A 7,113-nucleotide genomic window follows, 5' to 3' on the forward strand; every position below is an offset into this window, starting at 1 on the left:
TCTCAAAGGCGGACTCAACAGGATCCTCAAGAGGGACTGCCGGTATGGGTAACACACCACCCCTAGTGGCAATAGTTGTCCTCCCTTTAGGTGCGCGTGCCTTCTTTAGCTTGCGGTTCTGCATCTTCTCAGTGGGGAGCAGGCCCTTGACTAGATGCAGCTCTTGGCGAAGCTTGACCGCTTCCTTAACCAGGAAATGCGTCAGGGTGTCCGACGAGAGGCTGAAGTAGGTCTGAAACCTTAATGGCATCCCATCCTTCCTGGTTGGGTTGAGTGTCCAACTCCCATCGACTCCTTCCTTAATGAAAGGTAGGTGACGAGTTACGGGCTCATTAGCCATCTCAGGGAGGATGCTGCGGAGATGCAAGAGTGCCTCTCGTGCAGCTGCCTCTACTGCCAACATCAGCTCTCCCATATGTGGTCCTTCGAAGAACCAACTAGACGGGGAGTCATTAGCCTTGACTATCACATCCACGTGATATTCCTTAGTGTCGGCGTTGACCTAGTGCTCGTGGTAGAGGAAGATGGGCGTGCGTCGTACGTGGCACTTCTCGAGACAATCCACCAGGAGTAGTGGAAAGCCGGTCTCCAGAAGCGTCTCAGGTACGGCATCCATCTACAAGGCATAGGAGAGAAGTCAGAAGGTTGTATGTGCAAAAGTCTTGTGCAAGGCTGGCGTTCTAACGTTCTCGGTTAACATCCATGCTATCTAAGGCTTCCTATAGTCAGGATGGCTCTGATACCAGTTCTGTGGGGACCCCGACTAGCAAGTCGAGTTCGTCGTGCCAGTGACCCCAAGGATCAATGTTCACTGAACACATATACTGAATAATAGAGTCTTACATCCAAGTACCGAAATTATTACATCAAACGACCAGAAGGTCGGGTTCAAGAGCAAGGCCTAAAGCCAAATTAAACGGATACATCGAGTAGCGGAAACTCGTAAGGGCTAAGCGGTGCCCATGCCATCAAGCCTACACCGACAGGCATTCTGACTTGGAAGCGTCCTAGATCGCAGGTTCGTCTCCGACGGCGTACTCATCGCCAAACTCCGGTCCTTCCATGTCTGGTCAATAATATAACTAGGCAAGCCAATGAGTACTTTGAATGTACTCACAAACAGCCCATGATATGAACATTCATAGTGAAAAATAACAATAACATGCATCTTTAGTGGAATGCAATTTGGTGGAATGATCAGGTATATGCAACAAGTTAAAGAATTACTCTTTAAGAACAGGCTACAGATATCATCATATCTGCTAAGGGTTGAACACACCAGGTTCACCCTAAATGCCAAGTGATCAGACTTGTCATAACCTCAATGTATTAATGAGGGCTAAACCATCTGGGTTTACCCTATATGTCAATTCACCGAACTTGATCATATTATTGTGATTATCATAACAACACCTTTTTAACACCACACACACACTCTTGGTTTATGGGGAAACACTGGACGTAGTTTAAGCAGCACCACCCAACTGTCCTTGACCATGGACACGGCTATTCGAATAGTTTACACTCTGTAGAGTAGTATGCTGGACCCACGAGAAACGGGAAACTTCCGTATCATCCACGACTCGCTCTATATCACATATACCCGACGTAAGTACCCGATCATCATCTTTCCCCTGACGATACTAGACAAAGAGGTCCACTCGATTGGTACCCAGCCCACATGTTGTACGTCTTACGAGCACTAACTCTAGACTATATCAACCATGCAGGGACCAACGGTGTGCCTGGAACTCATAATAATGGCATAGTCGTCCTACCTGGCACGACCCCCTCAAGAGGGACTGCCTGTATGGGTAACACACCACCCCTAGTGGAAATAGTTGTCCTCCCTTCAGGTGCGCGTTCCTTCTTTAGCTTGCGGTTCTGCATCTTCTCAGTGTGGAGCAGGCCCTTGACTAGATGCAGCTCTTGGCGAAGCTTGACCACTTCCTTAACCAGGAAATGCGTCAGGGTGTCCGACGAGAGGCTGAAGTAGGTCTGAAACCTTAATGGCATCCCATCCTTCGTGGTTGGGTTGAGTGTCCATTCTCATCCAGTCCTTCCTTAATGAAAGGTAGGTGACGAGTGACAGGCTCATTAGCCATCTCAGGGAGGATGCTGCGGAGATGCAAGAGCGCCTCTCGTGCAGCTGCCTCTACTGCCAACATCAGCTCTCCCATATGTGGTCCTTCGAAGAACCAACTAGACGGGGAGTCATTAGCCTTCACTATCACGTCCATGTGATATTCCTTAGTGTCGGCGTTGACCTAGTGCTCGTGGTAGAGGAAGATGGGCGTGCGTCGTACGTGGCACTTCTCGAGACAATCCACCAGGAGTAGTGGAAAGCCGGTCTCCAGAAGCGTCTCAGGTACGGCATCCATCTACAAGGCATAGGAGAGAAGTCAGAAGGTTGTATGTGCAAAAGTCTAGTGCAAGGCTGGCGTTCTAACGTTCTCGGTTAACATCCACGCTATCTAAGGCTTCCTATAGTCAGGATGGCTCTGATACCAGTTCTGTGGGGACCCCGACTAGCAAGTCGAGTTCGTCGTGCCCAGTGACCCCAAGGATCAATGTTCACTGAACACATATACTGAATAATAGAGTCTTACATCCAAGTACCGAAATTATTACATCAAACGACCAGAAGGTCGGGTTCAAGAGCAAGGCCTAAAGCCAAATTAAACGGATACATCGAGTAGCGGAAACTCGTAAGGGCTAAGCGGTGCCCATGCCATCAAGCCTACACCGACAGGCATTCTGACTTGGAAGCGTCCTAGAACGCAGGTTCGTCTCCGACGGCGTACTCATCGCCAAACTCCGGTCCTTCCATGTCTGGTCAATAATATAACCAGGCAAGCCAATGAGTACTTTGAATGTACTCACAAACAGCCCATGATATGAACATTCATAGTGAAAAATAACAATAACATGCATCTTTAGTGGAATGCAATTTGGTGGAATGATCAGGTATATGCAACAAGTTAAAGAATTACTCTTTAAGAACGGGTTACAGATATCATCATATCTGCTAAGGGTTGAACACACCAGGTTCACCCTAAATGCCAAGTGATCGGACTTGTCATAACCTCAATGTATTAATGAGGGCTAAACCATCTGGGTTTACCCTATATGTCAAGTCACCGAACTTGATCATATTATTGTGATTATCATAACAACACCTTTTTAACACCACACACACACTCTTGGTTTATGGGGAAACGCTGGACGTAGTTTAAGCAGCACCACCCAACTGTCCTTGACCGTAGACACGGCTATTCGAATAGATTACACTCTGCAGAGTAGTATGCTGGACCCACGAGAAAAGGGAAACTTCTGTATCATCCACGACTCGCGGTATATCACATATACCCGAGGTAAGTACGCGATCATCATCTTTCCCCTGACGATACTAGACAAAGAGGTCCACTCGATTGGTACCCAGCCCACATGTTGTACGTCTTACGAGCACTAACTCTAGACTATATCAACCATGCAGGGACCAACGGTGTGCCTGGAACTCATAATAATGGCATAGTCGTCCTACCTGGCACGACCCCATCACGAGAGTGACACCAATCACTCCTGCCACTAGTAATGTGGCTCTTTGCTAGTACCGACCAGAGTAATCAACAAAGCCCTGTCCCATAAAGGGGTATCGTGGTCGTACTGGTAAGGTTGGGACGGTCGACACATCATAAATCTAATCCCATTTCCGAAACCATACTCACACAAAAACACCGGTGCATCACTTCACCAAAAGTGATCACCAACTCATCATCACCCTTGGGCATTAGTGGCACCCGACGGGGTTTTCATAAACTCTTTATTTAGCTCATCATCATGCTCATGGTAATATGCTCTATCTTTACTTGTCAACATGGTAATAACATGACCCTCACGGGGTAGTGTCAAGCTCAGTGCAATGATCTAACTCTACTAGTCAACGTGCCAGTAGCATGATCCTCGTAGATGGTAAGATCAAGCTCATCATGCTCATGCTCCGAGGAGCCATGTGAATAACATCACTACCATGCAAGTGCTTCGAAGAAGCCTTCGGTACCATCACCACAATGATGAACCGGCATCGTGACCATATGGAACGAGAAAGTTCCAACTATACTAGCATGCATCATTTCATATGCTTAAGTCATGGTCAAAGGGCTGCTTCCCTTGGTCAGCTAGGTATCCGGGGTCTTCGAGGTCTTCCGCTCTAGATCCTTCGTCACTCGGTAACTCTACCGTCGAGAAAGGAATAAATAAATAATACCTGTCACTAAAACAGATCACAAAGTGCTTTTAAAAATGTTGCAAAGTTTGAATAAGTTCAGTTTATTATTTTGGAAAATGTTTCCTATAGTTTTTATTAGCTAAGCATATTTATTTAAAAGCAAACAGAAGCAAACAAATGCTTTTAATATCATTTTATTATACCAAAGTAGTTTCTGTTTTTGATAAATGTCAAACACTACAGAATCAATTACTACACATTTTTAGAAAATTACTGGTGGAAGAATCATATTTTTGTACTGGCTAAATATTTTTATCAAAATCATTTAAGTTGCTGGATTAAAATAAAAGGAAAAGGCCAGGGGGAAGATCCAGCCGGCCCAGCCAGCAGGCTTGGCTACCAGGCGCGCGCTGGCCAGGTTCAAACCTGACCTGCGGGTCCCTGGGGTCAGCGTCAGCGGCTGCGTGCGCTGGCTGCCCCAGGACACCGACAGGTGGGCTCCACCTGTCGGGTCCTTCTCCTACCTCCAGCCAGAGAGGTGGAGACGGACGCCGGCGAGCTGCCGTTGTCCTCAGGCCAATCTAGGAGCGGGAACGGGACCCTCGTGCCTCCGCCTACCTGCTCGTGGTCGGGACGTCACCGGAGGTGGTCTGGGTCGCCGGCGACGAGGTGACCGTGGTGGAAGGGTTTCGGGTCAGCGTTGAACTAGTGGCTAGGGGCACGGATTCGCTCGGGGAAGTTGGGGGAAATGGTCCTGGCGTCAAGGGGAGTGTAATGGGAGGTCGGGCAGCGCAGGAGCCGACGTGTAGCCGGAGATCGACCGGAGCTCCGAGGCGGAGGGGCCTCGGTCGATCTCGAGCACCGGGGCTCTGCGAGCTCGATTAGGTAGCTAGGGGGTGTCTACTGGTTGTGCTGAAGCTGCTTGGAGGGTGCTGGGGTGCCGGGGGACCTATTTATAGGCCAGCAACGGTGACCCGACTCGGGCGCGCCGGTGACTCACCGTGGCGCGCGTGCGAGCACAGTGAGGTGCTGGCCGCGAAACCACGGGTTCGGGAAGTGGTTTAGGACCTCCTGGTGCGTCGGGCGCAGAGGGAAAGCGAGTGGGGTCGAGCTGCAGGGACCGTGCATGCTCGGCCGCATCGGGCGCACACGGGCACGCGTCGCCTGAGCTCTTGCGCGAGGGAAGGGGGTCCCTGGGGGTAGCTTTGCACTGAATGGTTGTCGGGGGAGCGTTTGGACATAACTGGGGAGGTTGGGACCGGCCGGGGCGTCGTCCCCTTGCTGGAGGCTCTCTGCAGCGCGCCTAGAGCGCAGTTTTGGCATGCCACGGCATGCTGGCGCGCTCTGGGGCTCTTGGGACGGGCACTTGGGACGTCTCCTCCATGTCCTGAGTGTTGCTGGGAGTGTGCCTAGCCGTTGTGGGTTAGTGGGAGCTCGAGCTGGTCAAGGGACCAAGGAACACTAGTGTTTCCAGTACTGCCCTGCAGCTCAAATTGGAGTTCTTGTCACTTGTGTTTGGAGTTGGGGAGGGGCTGATTTACTGGGTGCCCAGGGTGTTCTGGGGCTCTAACCCACCAAGTTTGGGGCCTTGACATTGGGTAAAACAGTGGCTAGGAGGGTTTTTATCTTCCTGTCAGTAGGTGTTCGACAGTGACTTGGGGTGCTTCCACTCCACCACTGGAAATGAAACTTAACAGGTTTGGTCTTGGGGTAAAAACATGGGGTTTCACCAAATTTGAGCTCCATTTAATAAGTTTGGCTTTGTAAACTTGAAAATGCCTCAAAATGACCAGTACTGTCCTTTGCAAAGGAAGTGTGGCCAAACGGAGTCCCACAAATCGCATCTTTGGTGTGGAGTCCTCATTTGGGGTGTCAAACACCTCTGCAAAGTGTCAGCTCCATTGGAGAAACTTTGCAATGTAGAGTTGTTCCAACTCTACTCTAGACAGAGAGGGTTTTGGGCTCATTAGGTGCACTTCCCCACCTTGGATCAAGGTGAGATTTTAGGTGAGCACCTAATATGGCTTGGGAGGGCTCCTGTAATTTTATGGGAATTTACTGACATAATTTCCTTTGGAAACATCTCAAAAAGCTAAAACAGACAGAAATGGTTTTCGGGGTTTTACTCAAATAATATTAATATAAAATAGGGTTGAAAATCTTATACATGGAAAATATATGTCCTTCTGAGCTTCCATGAATTTACTCAGAATTTTCTAAGGCAGGAAAGCAATTTTCCTTGTGGGAATATCATTACTAGCCTTAGAAACAGACATAGATATAAAATAGGAAAATAATATTTTAAATCACCAATTAATGTTTTTAATGAATGAAAATAATATTTGGATCAGATCACCAACTTTGGTTGGAAGTGCCACTTGGCTTCATGAGCTAGTAGTGTATCCCAACATGATGAAGGTGATCTTGATATAAAGGAAAAAGGGGGTTTTGAAGAGAGCAAAATAATAAGTTTTCATGGGTTTGAGTCATCAAACAAGCAAGCATTCACTCAAACAATGGCTGACATTGCACTCACAACATTATTTGAAAAAGTTTTAACAAGCTACGATTTTTGCAACATAAAATACTTGTGGTGAAAAACAGGGTGTGACAATGTGGCACCTTTGCTGTCACGCAGCTCACGGCAAAGGCCTTTGCCATCAGCTGGCAGATGGCAAAGAGCCCATATTGTCACATTTTTGTTTATTTTTCTATTTCACAGCACATATATATATATATATATATATACAATTCATAGCACATATATGATATACATATAAAGTTCATCAGTGTCATTTGTTCATCAACGTACATCCCATACATCGAAAGAACGTGACATACAAACTTTCGTCCATAGATACATATACATATAGTTCTACATATAT

Source organism: Hordeum vulgare, chromosome 1H (assembly GCF_904849725.1).
Source record: "Hordeum vulgare subsp. vulgare chromosome 1H, MorexV3_pseudomolecules_assembly, whole genome shotgun sequence".
NCBI lineage: Eukaryota > Viridiplantae > Streptophyta > Magnoliopsida > Poales > Poaceae > Hordeum > Hordeum vulgare.